The sequence below is a fragment of the Cyanistes caeruleus genome, chromosome 3 (assembly GCF_971803275.1).
Source record: "Cyanistes caeruleus chromosome 3, bCyaCae1.hap1.1, whole genome shotgun sequence".
Taxonomy (NCBI): domain Eukaryota; kingdom Metazoa; phylum Chordata; class Aves; order Passeriformes; family Paridae; genus Cyanistes; species Cyanistes caeruleus.
The window spans coordinates 94,316,748-94,332,066 of NC_141703.1; the positions used below are offsets into that span (position 1 = coordinate 94,316,748).

Consider the following 15,319-nt stretch of genomic DNA (forward strand, 5'->3'; position numbering starts at 1 on the left):
CCAGACGTTTCCCAGAGATTCCTGGGAACTTCACGGGGGAAAAAGTCTGAACGCGGCGGTGTAGTCGGGAGCCGGTTCCCGGTGGGGATGAGCCCGACAGAAACCCGAGTGCCGCCGCCCCCCGCTTTCCCGGCGGCGCTTGGATGCGCCTGATGCCGCAGGCGGGCTGCCGGGGAGCGGGGGAGAGGCCGGCCTGAGGCGCTGCCCGGGTCCGCATGCGGGGCCGGCTGTCGCCCCCGGCGGGCGGCGGGGAGCGCGGGAGGGTCCGCCGGGCACCCGGGCGCCTCCGCACACAGGTAGGCGGCTCCGGGGGGCTGGGCGAGAGGGAGGGAAGGGGCCGCCCGAATTTTCCCGGCTGCTCCTGGTGGGCGCGGGGCGGGGGAGCCGCCCGCCTTCCCCCGGCCTCCCGGAGGAGCTCCGCTCGCAGGCCGGGGCGGCGGGCGGAGCCGCCTCGGGGCCCCCGCGGGCGGTGGGTTGGGGCGGGCGCGGGAAGGGACGGGGGGAGATGGGGAGTTAAGGGGCGGTGGGAGCTCCGGGGGTGGGCAGAGCAGGGCTGGGGGACGGTGGGCTCATGCGGGCAGGACAGCTTCACGCAGGGAGAGCCTCCCGGCGGAGCTGACGGCGGCCCGTAAGTAAAATGAGAGGAGAGATTCGTGGCTTTTGCTGAATCTTGGGCCGGGTAATCCCACCGGTTTGCCATGGCTGCCGCTCAGGCAGGTTCCGATAGAGGATTGCTTCTAGCAAGGGTACCGAAACGGAACCGTTCCTTGGAAATGCCGAAGGCCTCGGGGAAGGAACAATGGCTCTGTGGGTAGACTCTGCCTTAAGCTATGCAAATCCATTATTTGCATTTTAGGAAAGAATCAAACCCTGGAAATTTAATGTCTGCTGCCTTTTTTTTTTTTCTTTTTTTTTTTTTTGCTATTTGGATTATTATTTGGCAGCGGGTGGTGTTTCTGTTTTAGTTAGGGCAAGCGGTGAGCTCAGTCTTGCTGTCCTTTCTCAAATTAAAATTTCCAGGGAGATGAGCAGCTGATCTACTGGGATTTGTGCCTGTTGTGTTGTTACCCAGCTCAAACTTTCTATCCTGTTTTCTTCAATTTTTGTCTCTCTCTTCACCCATGTTTTACTGAGCTATTCTCACATAGAATGATTGCAGAACTGTTAAGAAAAGAATAAACTTTGTGATGGGATAAGATCACTTGTTTTAACCTGGTAATTCAGCTGAACTGTGTGAAAATGTTGTAAATTAAAAAAAATATGAGAATATTACAGGTAAAAGGTATACATAAAACAGTTATTTTGGAGAGTGCCGTAGTATCAGACTGGTCACTCCTAAACTGAAAGAAGTAAATTCAGAGAGGTGTTGAAGGAAAATGAAGTGTGCATGGAACAGTTTCCTACCTATCAACATGCAATACTCTTGTCTGACTAGGTCTTAGGAGTGATATTTCTGAAACTAAAACAACTCTAACAGGTAAGACTTCACCAGCTGTAGCTCTGGTTTTTATTTCACTTAAATAAATCTGCTTACCTTCCCCAATCTGATGCAGTACCTGCTCATTTAGCTCATCTGTCTCTGCTGAATTGAAGCAGTCCATTTAGTTAAACTTTAGGCTTGTAGCTGTCATTAAGGCAGCAGAATTAAAGGTGGCTAAGTCTCAGGTCTCCCTGAAGGTCATATTGGCTTTAGCAGACTTATGCTTGTGGGATGTATGAATCATCCCCTGAGGCTCATGAGTTGCCCAGTGTCCTTATCCCTGCCTGTTCAAAGATAGGAGGAATAGTTTTCTCTGGAAGCAGTTGCCGGTTAGGGATGTGCCCATGGGAGCAGCTTCAGAGTGTTTGTTGAGACACTAAAACCTGAAAGCTGACAGATCACGGGTACCTAAGTTACAAATAGGTGAGAAAATAGGTGAGTTGAAGTGCTTTGGCTAGAGAAAGGTGTTGGACAAAACATTGTGTTGATGTGTACTGTGGGTGCTGTTAAATAATGGCTTTAGCAATTACACAGGGGAGTTGCCTGACTGAAGAGGGAAATACGGGTGCTGATGTGGTGACAGATCTTCACAGCGGGAAGTGCTTGAGATGCTTCTCCTTCACCACCTCCTCAAGACTTTGATAGCTTACACGCAAAGGCAGCTTTAGAAGATTTTCGATGATTGCTTTCTTCTTAGGTGTACATTTTTGGATAGAAGCTGATAGGATAACTTATTTGTGCCATTAGCACTTTAATCTCGGGCTGGTTCTCTTTGTTGGTTTCTGAGCATGCTGTGATTAGTGTTTCTTTGTAAAAGTTTGATTTGTATACCCAAGAAAAAGAAAACGTTTGGAAAAGTTAACATAAACCTGCTTTGGCTGATTTGTGTATTTCTTCTTGCATGTTGCTTCATGTGCTCTTGGTGTTGATTCAAGCACACTAGCCTGGAAGAGGATGCAATCAAGTACATCATTTGAAGATAAAACTTGTGAGACAACTATGAGTCTCCATTAGGTTGTCTATACCATTGACTTGAAAAGGCTTTTGAGGAAAGGCTCTTGGTTTTTTGGGTTTTTTGTTTGTTTGTTTGTTCCTCCACAGTTTAGCTTGAGCTGTAGCACAGGATCTTGGTTTTGCTTCATGAATGATGTGAGATGCTCTGCCTTGGCTCCCTAGTTAAATGCGTTTTAGGAATGGTCTTAAGACTTCTTGAAATACCTTTTTTACAGACAGCTTTCCCTACAGATGTTTGCACTATTTCAACTAAATCAGCTGAAGTGTGCACTGAATGCTGAGGAGGGGTCAGTTTTTCAAACTTACTACGTGTAATTTGTTGTTCATTTGAATAATTTATTCATGCATTTCTCTAGCCTTATAGACAAGCTGTAGAATAATAGTGAGTAACTAATTTATGGGGTAACTGAATGTACATAATTTTTTCCTTCTTCAGAGTCTCTATTTTCTACGATCTGTTTACTCAGAATACCAGAAGCTTTTTAGCAGAGTAAAGATGCCCCTGAACTTTCCCTTTAGTCCAGTTTCTTCTACCTTTTCTCTTTTAGATATGGTTGCTTGTGTGCTTATTCACACCCTTAAAGGGAAATTAAAATAAAACCACTCGTACTTACTGTTTGCTCTGTGAATTGCCTAAAGCTTAAATCTTACTTTTATCTTCCTTCTACAGAAGAGCCTAAACCTCAGTTTTTCTTGGTTTGATATGTATTGAGGTCTAGAGAAAAACAGGATGTGCATGCTGTTGTTTTCTTTATAAATCACCCTTTAACAGCAGTTAACACTTGGCACTTCAGTGTATTAATCACTGTTACCAGTAGTGGCATTTGTACAGAAAGATTGAAAAGTGATGGGCAGTATTAGCTAGCATGGGCTGTGAAACAAAACCAGGGAGTGTATGGGTTGCATGCAGTGTCACCACCTTTTGAAAAATGGGTTGAAAAAATGCAGGTACAGAATGTGGTAATTCTGTATTATTAAAGGTATTCTGCAGCAATACTTCTTCCTATGTTGTGTACCTATCATTCTAAAATACCTTTTTAAGTTAATTTTGCTCAGGTGGGTTGACTCTTCAGCCTTCCAAGCTTGGTCATTCTTTGGTCTTGAAGGCAGAAATGAAGCCTTGGTGTCCTATGGGGAAGACCCTTTACAGCACTGTCACAGAGTGAGCGTATTGTGAATGTCCTTGGATAATACCCAAAGTTTGTGTGGAACTGGTCAGTTACCTCTGCTCCCAACCGTAACAGCAGCAGTAAAACTGGAGTATGGTGTGCCAGGGCTGTTTTTTACATTCTAGTGTAAATGGAGAGCAAGGAAGAGCAAGGTAAAAAAATTGAATACTTTCCACTTGCCCTGACTGGGAAGGAAAGGCTGGAAAACCTACAGAGCCAGTTGGTCTTACCTCGTTTTAGGAGGACCAGAATGGAGTAATCTAGGAACTGATTTTAAGAGCAGGTAGGAGTGAAATGACGGTCTGTCATAACCACTGAAGCTCTTAACATCTGTTGATTTACAGTGCAAGTTTCCATTTCCTGAGCTGCAGTATTGCTTTCTTTTGGGTCACTAGCCAGTAGGAAACTTAATTTGTGAGGTGTGTGGCTAGCAGTCTCAGATTTCCACAGACTCTTCTACTCACGTTTAAAAGAATAGGCCTTTTAGCTCTTGTTGTGTGTGCAGGTCAGAAAACACGATGCAGAGGTAGAACCTGTGGGTTTTTTCTCACTGCAATAGAGACAGCAATGTTCGCTGCCCAGGAGCTATTGGGGAATGAAATCTTGTTCGTCATTTGCCAGTTAAAGTAGGTATTTCCTAGTTCTTTGAAGTTACAGAACCTGACAGTCTTGCATCATCCACCAGTGTCACATCTGGGCACCCTGGAAACATCATCTCTATCTCCTCAGTGCTTCAGGTAGCCTGAAGTTGATGTGTGGGACTGAGACCAGGAGGAGGTTAGTGGTGTAGATGGCAGATAGACTATAAGGTTTGTTTGAACACAACATTTGCACAAGATTAAATGGAGCCATAGTATTAAATCCACTTGGTGAAGCATGGAAACAAGTTAGGATTTGTCCAGATTGCTGAACATGCACAAGGCTTGCTGGCATGTGGTAGCTAGTCTTGATCATGCCCTTGAACATGAGAAGTTGTTGCCTTCTCATTTTCTATCTGGGAAAAGCCTGGGTTTGAATTTTTTTGGGGGGGTTGTTGTTTTTTCCTGCAGGAAACTGTTAAAACTATGGCTAGCTTTTCTTGTTCAAATTTTTGCAGTATTTAATAAGACTTGTATCAGCTGGGAAGCTGGAGTGCTGTATAAACCTGTCCTTAACCCCCTCCCAGTTGTATAACCCATGTCAGTTTTAATTTTCTGTTCTCAGAAAGTGCAAGTATGGGTGGATGAGGGGAATGAAACAAAGAATGGCCATGAAATGCTGTCCCTAAGTAATCATCTGCTGTCACTGCTGGAGACAGAACTGGGCTAGATGGACACTGGTCTGAAATAGCAAAGTGTTTCTTGTGCTTTCATTGCTCACCTTGTGAGCAATCCACCAGGCCTGGTGGGTGATGCAAGACTGTCAGGTTCTGTAACTTAAAAGAACTAAGAAATACCTATTTTAACTGGCAAATGATGAACAACAACATTCACCAACAGCTCCTAGGCAGCAAACATTCCTCTCTCTTTACTGCAGTGAGAAAAACCCACAGGACCTACTGCTGCATTGTGTTTGGATGCCCCTGTTCCAAAACAGGTCAATCCCGCCCCCCTACACATGGCATTACATAGGCAAAAAACTATCAGCACAACCCACCTTCAAAAATTACCTGCCCAGGAGGGAGCTATGTTAACCTACAATTACATGAGGGAGAAAAAGAAAAAAAAAAAAGATTAAGGCAAAAAGACAACTTCCATTTCCTTCTTACCCTGACAAAAGGACTTCTCCCCTCATCCCACATGTGATGCAATTTATATTTTATACATACACACATATTCTGCGTTAACTATTAAATGGCCATCACATTTCCTCTGCCCACCTCTGCTAAGGCTCTGGGTAAGCTCATGCCCCTCACACCATTCTCATTTCACTGCTGGCCTCAGGACTCTGCAAAACAGGGAAAACAAGCAAGGTCTGGATACCACTGCAATGCAAATGTCTGTCTGGAGATCCAGTCTACCAAAGAACTTCTCTGAGCTCTGCAGCAGATCTTTATTGTAGTGTTGCTGACCTGCACACACAACAAGAGCTAAAAGGGCTATTCTTTTAAAAGTGAGTAGAAGAGCCTGTGGAAATCTGAGACTGCTAGCCACACACCTCAGAAATCAAGTTTCCTACTGGCTAGTGACCTGGGTTTTGAGTAGCCAGGTGATTAAAATGCTGGTTAGTGTACATAGTGGTAGTGCAGTTTCTCAAGAGTGACTGCTTTTTCTTGCAGTAGGTATTAAGGAAGTACTATTACTTTATTTTCATTGAAATAATTTGAGTGGAATAATTATTTTCATTTTTCTGTGCTAATGGCACACTAATTTATTTTCAACTTGGGACATTGGTTCTTAGATGGCTTAGCCTCCAGCTAAGTTTGGCTTTGTATTAAAGAGTTCTAACCTAAATAGAAAATGTTATTCATAACTTTGCAGAAAGAGATGTAAGGTGAAATGGAATATCTCATTCTTCACTTTTCACAGAGAACATTATTTATAATAAATACTGGTTAGTGTTGAAGTGACTTTTTGAAGCTGGGTGATTGAAGTCAGCTAACAGACTCAAGTAAGTTACTTGTTAAGTGTTTGAAAAGGGTGTCTGAGTTGTTGAAGTTCTTACGACTCTTTTGGGAAATTTGGGCACTTCCATATGTTCGTGCACAGCGTTTTAAAATTAGAGCACCTTCCTCAGTGGCTAGAGACGCTTCTGACACCTCTACCACACAGATGTATGAGAAGATAAAATGAAGTCATATTTTAGATGTGTTTCTGTTGTATGTGCTTTCTGATCTTTAATGAAAAATTAGTTTGTAGGGTTTTCGTTCTACCCAGCTGGGTGTTTGTTTTTGTAAAACTTCAGGAGATCTCAAGCACATTAAGTTCCTAATCTCTTGAATTTGACTGAAATCAGCCAAAGGGTTTCAAAAGTTTTATAGGGAAGGAAAGAAAGGGCATGTGTGCACACAACCAGGGTATGGTTGCACAAATCTTATTTCATGCTGAGAACACATGTGATAGAACAGAACAAAAAGCCTTTTACTGTATGGCATTTCATGCTCTAATGGAGTTCTGCATCGTCTGTGGCATGGATAGCAATCCAATAGGACGTGGTGGTGCTGGAGGCTGAGCTGCATTTGGCGCAGTGAGGGTAGCAAGAAAAGATGTCAGTAGGCAACACAGCAGGTGCAGTGTATATTGCTCTAGAAGACTATAAGTTTTATGCTGAAGGAAATCTTAGACTTTGTGTTTTATCACTGGTGCAGCATGGGCCAGATTGGTTATGGGAGAGCAGATCTGTGCCACAAAATCCACTGCCCTGCTGTCATCTCACAGGGAGGTGAGCCCCGTCTTACCGGACTCTTACTCTCTTGCCATCAGAGGAGATACTCTCATGCAGCCCTGAGCATATCCAGTGCTCAGAAAAGACCAGGTAGGGGAGGATAATTAATCTGTTTAAAGATACTATGCTCCTGAAGCAATTCCTCATCGTTTTGCTGCAGCATTTAAGGACTGGTGAAACAGAACTGGACTGCAAAATCAGACACCCTGTTTCACCTACAACAAACCAGACTTGGATTGCCCTCAGTTTCCTGCCTGGCTGCCTTTGTGCCTCCTTGCTCTCATCGGGGATTCTAAGCATTTTGGCAGCCTCCAGCAGGGCTATGAGTCTGGCAGGGAGGATGCATGGGTGGGGTGATAGGCACCTTTGACTCCCCTAAATTTTAGACAGGACTGTCCTTTTCAATTACTGAAACAGAAAAACGGGCAAGAGGAAGCAATATATCAGTTTTGGGGAGGAAAGGGGTTATGTTTAACCTTCAGTGAGAATTGAGGTATGAAATTCTTGTAAGTGGGTGTCTCTGTGTAGCACTGAGAAAAGCATGTAAGCCTTCACAGCGTGCTGTAGTGACTAGTGTAGGCAGCTTTCCTCCCAGACAGATGGCAATTAAGATTACCATCAGATATAATTAGCTTTCCTCTTGCATAGGTAAGAAGACTCAAGTGCATAATTCAGGGCTATGAGCTGCACTATAAGATGGATACCCACTAAAAGTTTGCACTGCAATACAGATTGCTGTAGTATCACTTTATTTTTCTGAGTACACAGGAGTTCATAAATGAACACGTGCAGACTTTTCTGCTGGAAAGAGCTGAATTCTGTTACAGCAACTAACAGTTGCCCTGTGAAGAATTCCAGTTCTGGGTTTACATTGTTTTGCCTGCTCATTTTTTCTCTGTTTTTGTTATGAATTTGATTTCAGTTTTGTTTAAAGAAACATGATGAATGATACTAAATGCTGAACTCAGATACACCTTCATCTGTGTTCCACTTGAAAAGCTCACTACCTTACAAATAGTTTATCTCCTTTTTTTTTTTTTACATTTTATGCATGTAGACTCACTGGTAACCTTTCCTATTCAGAGAAGATGCCAGGACTTTACAGTGTTAAATGTTCTACAGGCCTACATTTTTCTACAATGTTGTGTGTCTTGTAGCTCTCAGTCCTCAGGATATGCACTGTTTGGATATTCCATGTGGTAGTTTTTCCTTTCACGTTTAAGAAACAAAACAAAGCACTGAAAGCCTTTAGGGAATCAGATACAGGCTCTGATGCAATCTGTACAATGGTTTTTTGTGAGTTCTAAAACATTTTATGTCCACAGAGCATTCTCATGATTATGAAGCGGCTCATTAGAGCTTTTCTTATGGGTGGTTTTGTTGTTATTGTAAATAATGCATTTGAGCTTCAGTGCTAAAAAAACAAAGCTGTGTATAAAGAAGGCTTGTGAAAATAGTTTTAATGTTTATAATATTCAGATTTTTCCAGTTTGTCACTGTCGGTTTGGGATTAGTTTTCTGATGGTAGTTAGCAGTGAAGTTTTGTGTTCTGATTTTCATGATCCAGAGGCAAAGTCAATGCCTTTCATTGAGAGCACTGGGAAATGCAAGGCATTAACATTATCAGAGAAGCTGCTCAAACTGCTGGTGTCCTGCAGATTTCTCCCCAGCTGGTAGGATCCCTGCTGTGCGAAGCTTCCAAGATTTTGTAGTAGTGTGGGATAAGTGCTACCACTTATCTCCATTTTCCTCCCTCCCTGAATTAATTTAGCTTTGCACTTTCCATTTACGTGTTTTGCTGCATTCCTGAGAATCCTGGCGCTCTCCTTTGCACAGATGCCTTGCAGCAGATTGACTTGCAGAATTTTCTAGTGGGGTAAATTGCATCACAAACAGCCGGGGATTTAGGGGATTTTTTTAGTTGTTGGTTTGGGGCTTTTTTTTGAGTGGTGGTGGTATGGGTTTTTAAAATAATTTTTTTCTTTGGCAGTTGAGGCAAGACAGAGGCAGCACAGCAAAAATGAAGAAATATGTTGTGTTTGGGGCTCTGATTACAGACATGTTTGGCACATTATTTAAATGAAAATTTAACTATTCTGTTTTGTATGCTGGCCAGGTGCATGTTCACACCTATTTTCTGGGCCTCTTAATCCACACAAACTTGCCTAGCGTAACCTGTTCATTTTTAAAATATGGACAGTAAAAATTACAGTAAAAAGCTGTGCCATCTCATGATGGCAGTCCTGGTGCATTTGAAATTTATCATGAGTGGGGTTTACAAAGGTTACTGTGGAAACTAGTCATAAAAAAAGCACCTGTTTGTGTTTAGGGACAGATTCTGATACCAGTATGGACCAGGACTGATACTGTTAACAGTGAATTGAGAAAGTAGTCTGATCTGTTTGGGATTTATTGTCCGTGTAGATGAGGAGCATTTAATTCTTTGGGTGCTGGTAGTGAAGCTAGTAAATAAACCCTCTGTTGTCTGTTGGGGAAAAAAGAAGGCAACAAAAACCCCACCATGTTTTTCCCTCTGCCCTCGAGAGCCCTAATTCTGCTTGTGAGTGGGCTTTAGTGTTGTGGGGTTTTGTGTGCTTTGTTTTCTTGGATTTTTTTGGGGAGATTTATTTTAACCTGGTGTTGAGATTTGTTCTTTCCTTCTCCCTAACTGACTGGTAGATTTAGTTTGATAATTCAAGCCATTTCAGTGAGAGCTGAGGTAAAATCACTAGCTCCAAATCAGCCAGGATGTTTTGGATATCTCCTGGGCATTGTTAGAAGACAAAGTGTGCCTTGTTTTAAGGCGAACTTAATGCTGTACTGAATGTGCGTATATAATAAGTACAGATTAGATTTTCTGGTTGGACCTTTATTTGTTTAGTTTGATCATAGTTCCTGGAGAAAATGATGGTGAGTTGGACAGGGTTGTAGTTGTTGTTTTCAAAACAGGAACTGTTTTGAAACCTGACTAATTTGCCTTTTCCCAGCTATTTCTCCTTCCACGTTTTTCTGGTTTTTTTTCTCGCTGGGAAACCTTAGAAGGATTGCTGGTCTGACCTCAATCCTCTGACTCTGCAGGTACTTGTGGACAAAGAACAGTGGTGTGAATGAGTAACTGATGTAGTACTAGGTTGCATATCTTCCAATTAATAATTTCCTATTTCTTGAAGCATTGTGTAGTATTTCTGTGGTCTTGGCTTTTTAAAGGGAGGTGAAGAAGTAAACTCAAAATCATGATGCTCCATTCCTTGCAGGAAGAGCAGCCCAAGCTGACTGAAACCTTTCAGTTTTGTAAGTCAAAGTATGAGAAGAAAATGGCCTGAACTCTGACCCCCAGGAAATGTTCCATGGCTTGTTTATATTCCAGTCCCTTCTGGAAAAAGAGCTGAAGGAAAAGGGAGAACAGACTGGGAAGGAATAGTGTTGTCACCACAGCTTGCAGAAGCTTGGATGGATTTATAATACTCTGTTTCTTTGTTCTTTCATTTATTATACAGACACCTATGATGTGTAATATATAAATAGCAACCTATCTTAGGCTGGCTAAAGCTTTAAAGGTTAATCTGGGAGAAGATAAGAAGGCTAGGAAAAAGTATGAGCTGAGGTTGTATTACTGACTTTGTGTATGGGGGTTTAATATTTTTTCTAAAGATACAGTTAGAGCTGTATTTTTTTATATTTGGTTAAAGCTTTGGGAGTTGAGGAAGCAGAGCTATCTGTGCTCAGCTCATACTTGCGTTTGACTTTGCATGCACAGGTTAGCTGCTGACCAAACCCCAAATAATTGTTTTTGTACTGTCCTGCATCTCTGTGGCAGCTGGCTGTGACAGAAACTGCTTATCTGTATTTTAAATGTATAGGAGAAAGAAGGAAGGAAAAGAAGTGAAGTGTGTTGCTGGGAGGGCTGTAGAGAGTCAGGACAGGGAAAACATACGGAAAAGTCTGTTCCCAACTTATGTGTGCCTTTGCATAAATTGTCTGCTTTTCGACCTCTCTCATACCAAGGCACAAAAACAGGCAAGAAGATGAAGCTGTGGATTTGATCTTACTCTTGATTGTAATTACAGGCAAGGTTTCTGGAAATCTGTGGTACTTACAAAGCACCAGTTCGATAAGAATCCAGTAGTTAATTCTTTCTCCTCAAATCCACAAGTTGTGTTTGGATCTATCCAGGGCAGCCTGAGTTAGCAGTGTTTAATGGTGTGTCCATTATTGGAATGAGTCCTAAGCAATCTTGGAACATTAAAGAATATTGTTTCCTATCTCAGAGGGAAAAAATAATTAAAAACAACATTTACCAGATAAAAATATCAATCCAGTTATTGCTTTTTTGTGCTTGCAGTTTTAATTGTGTGTCTGCGCCGTGCCATGGAGTGTGATGGCACCTTGAGCTGCTGCCAGGGATCCACACTGTACTGTGATAATCAGCCAAAATACTAGCTCAGATCTCAAGGGTGGCATAGCAACCCTGTGATAGCCCCAAGCTGGAGGTGACATGTTTCTGCATCTCAACAGGGCTAAAGAACTCAGCCTCAGACAGTTCATTGAATACTGCTCCTATTTGAGGGCTGTTTCAGTGGTACCCAGTGCCTGTGCTCCCTTGTATTTTGCACGCCAGGATGCACTGGTTGGTGCTTTGTGCTTCTGGTTTTCATCTGTGGAGCTGGTATTTCATGTCAGTTAGAAGTGATGTGAAATTTTGCATCAGTAGGCCCAAAAGTGATATTTCTGTGAAGCAATGCACATAATTGATTGTGGTGCCTCCGAGAACAGGATCACAGCATTTTCTATTGCAACCAAATTGGGACCGGTTTCAGTAAGCTTTAAAAAGCTTGTAACTTCACCTAGGCTTGTACAAATGCCTTTTTGCTCTCCAGGAAACAGTCTGATGTATGCATGCAGCCTCTGATTTCTTTCTGATTCTGCCCCGGCTGTGGGGTACGTGTAAGAGTTCCTGGGTCCTCAGGCAGAAGGAGGAAAGAAGAGGGAAAAAGGAGTTAACCACTGAACAGGTGACACCTTTTCTCATGCAGTAAGATCAAGGGAGTCTGAGCATGGTGATGAGACTGTAAGTCAGGACGTGCAGGCCTTTTGCAGCTTTTGCCAAACCCTCTGTACTGATGACGTGTCATCTTTGAAGGCTACAAACTTGTGTTATTCTGATCCTGTTTGATCTGATGAGGTGAGAATGTGTGGGGCTGGAGATAAGGTTTGGAGAGCTGTAGGTGCTGTGTTGTCTTTTCTAAAAACACAAGCTGTGCTTGTTCCTGTAGCCTTTGGGAAGGTAGCCAACCTTCCTCTTCCTCCAGACATGCTGTCTAGGTAGATTAGTGTTAGGAGGGGTGAAAGTACAATAGATTTAACTGGACTTGAAATCTTTGTCAGTATCCTTTAGCCAAAGGATGTGTTTGTGTGGGAAGAGTTTCTGAGATTATAAATACGTCTGCACAGCCACACAAGAGGGAAAGTGATGCAGAGATCTTGTAGACTCTGGACAAAAGCAAATTGAAGTAGCAATCATCAGTGAAAAATACTAAGTCACTTTTTCATTTTGCTTGGCCCAACAGGCAGTTATGCTCTGAAGAACAAAATACCAATTATTGAAAGGCAAAACTGAAATAAAAGAATCTTGAATTGCCCACAAAGTAATAAATGTACTGCTGTCTCTTGTGGTACAGAATGTTTCACCATTAGCAGGATGATGAAGGGGTGGGAGACAAGCACTTAGGCCCTAAAAACAATCTATTGCAGGCTGTCCTGAAATACTGCACAAGGTCAAAGATGGGCACAGCTCTAGTCTGTGTCTCCACAGTAAATTAATGTCAACAGAGGCTACATTTCTGGCTGTAGGAGCTGATAAAGAAGAAAAATTGACTAAATTTATTAAAGATCTCTACTGCTGTGATGTCATATCTACTGGGTATTATCACTTACTGCTGCGTACTTGGAGAAAAGGTTATCTTGCTATTTGTTAGGCTTGCTGCAGTATTTGGACACAGAGGAAATGAAAGGGGAAACATTGGTAACTTTGCTTAAGAGAGAGAAGCTGTGTTTGGAGAACTACTGTCTTTTTTTTTTTTTTTTCTTCCTGTATATTGTGGAAGTAAAATAGGTAGTTTGGTGTGCTCTTGGAGAGGAAGAAGGCATCAGTTGTCATAGTCAGCAAATTGTTCCTCTCCTGCTTATCCCCATGTTGATGGAAGAGATTAGGGCAGAGAGTGAAGGGAATGGCTTTGGCAGCAGTTTACATGTTTGTGTGGTGTGGTGCTGGCAGTGCTTAGTGACATTTTGACACAGTAGAATCTTAGGGGTTTTTTAGTGTCATGGTTTGTACGGGTTCTCAGGAACAGGAATAACTGCTTTGGTGTGAAGCAGGACAGGTTAACAAGAAACTTTTCCAATTCTGATGCTGCAAAATGTACAACCTCAAAACCAAGTCCTCGTTGTTGGAAAGTTAGAGAACTAGTTTTAATTCTGAGCCACTTTGCTAGGATAACCCAGTACATCTCACTTAAACAGTATTTCTGAGGACTTTTTGTTTCTTAAACTAAAATCAAAAGGAACATCGGAAATTATGAGAATTTCAGGTGCATGGGAGTGAGGGAAGGCACTAGACTGACTCAGCCATTTCAGTAGCTTTAAGACTGTGTAGCAGTACTGTGGTGTAGTCTCTCTGCAGCATTCCCTTTCTGAGGAGAGAGAGAATTAATGAACAATGCAATTAGGCACATACTTAGAGCAAGAACTGGACGAGTGAATGATGAATAGTGTTTATATTTGGCAGAAGAAATACATTGGTGCTATAATGTGCTCAGGTTTTACAGCTTAACTTGAGAAAGATGATGATGTGAGAACTCCTTCCTCGATTGTCCTTTGGCTGCATGGTTGTTTCACCAGGTGTGTTGCTACATCCTGACCAAAAAGAAGCAGTGCTGCAGGTTACGAGTTCAAATGCACAAAACCACTGACTACATCTTAAAAATTTTGATGTTCCTTTTTAAAACTTTATTATGTTTTTATGTGCTTTTTCTTCTGTCCCTTTAAATTTCAAGGTCTGCTCAAAGCATATTTTCAAGCTTGCTTCCTCCCGCATAACTACAAGGGCTAGGAATCCGAGGTCCCAGTGAGCTGAAATTTTTAGGCTGTCACCTAATGGCATCAGCAAAGAACTTACATGGTCTTGTGACAGTTTATAGAGCTAAGATTGTTTTAAGCTGTGTAGTATTTAATTTAGTAGTAACCACTTCATTTTATAGTTAAATACTATATTCAGTATACTTCAGTAGTAGCCAAAACTACTTTACAAAATAAGTAGGACAGATGAAAAAGCTTCCTGCATTGTGCTATTAGCACTAGTAATTTTTAAGGAAGAAAGGAAGGCTTACAGGGGTTGTGAAAGAAAGGTGATGCTAATGTGGTCATTTGATTGCCCAGTCCAACAGCTGTAGATTCCTGCAGGGTTAATTCAGTTGCCTGGCTGCATCAACTGCAAGTGTAAACTGGAAGATAAACAGAGGGTGTGAGATAGTGGCTCATAGCAGACACCACACTGTACTAGAATAAAGATTAATTGTAAGTAGTGATGCACCTCTGATAAGGGTGGGGGTTCCCTGCTTCCCCCAAGGGAAGAAAATATTAGCCTCAGGTCTTACATAGTTAATAGATCATATACCCAAGTGAGTCTTTCTGGTGGGTTGATGGGACCTTGGGGGGATCTGTCTGTCACTAGGAGATGCAGGCTGATCACTGAGGTTGCCTAATACCATAACAGAGTCAGTTTTGTTTAATTGTAACTGTCCTCTGGGGGAGGTGGGAAGTTGACCCACAGAAGTTAGCTTAGATTGCTATTAAAAACATGCCCATGATTTTTTTGCAGCACTTCGGTATCCCTTTGCTTGCTTCCAGAAAATTGACCAGCTGACACCATGATTGTACTGGGCTCCTTGTTCCTTTCACTGTGTAGATCACTGTAGGGTTTTAAGAAAGAGGAGGAAATTGAATAGTTGAGTTCCAGCTTTGTCTTCCTTTTGTTTAACTCTGATTGACATTGACTTAAGGGAGGGAACCATGGCCTCTGTTGATGGGCTTAAATCTGCTTGCTCTTGTGTTGAAGTAAATAAATTGGAATGGAACTGCTGCTTTTCCATCTGAACTGTGTCTTCTCAATTTCCTATTTTCTTGCATCTCTGATTATGGGAATTTTCTAGTGCAATATTTGCATTGTAGGAGTTTGTTTCCCTTTGATTAACTTTCTACAACACTCAGCTGTTTTAAAATAGGATGGAAGAGCTGG

The 15,319-nt window shown here is 42.2% G+C and overlaps 1 protein-coding gene across 21 annotated transcripts in view; it reads left to right on the top strand.

The window, feature by feature from the left end:
- ST3GAL6 (ST3 beta-galactoside alpha-2,3-sialyltransferase 6) overlaps positions 1 to 15,319 on the top strand; it is a 101,975-nt gene that overhangs the window by 45,489 nt on the left and 41,167 nt on the right. For 3 of the 21 annotated variants that reach the window (XR_015285032.1, XM_086883021.1, XM_086883024.1), the window contains exon 1: positions 397 to 469. The exons of 10 other annotated variants lie outside the window; for them this stretch is intronic. The gene's annotated coding sequence lies outside the window, so the exon portion shown is untranslated. 8 more of the 21 variants (XM_086883022.1, XM_086883016.1, XM_086883026.1 and 5 more) reach the window with 7 other exon arrangements.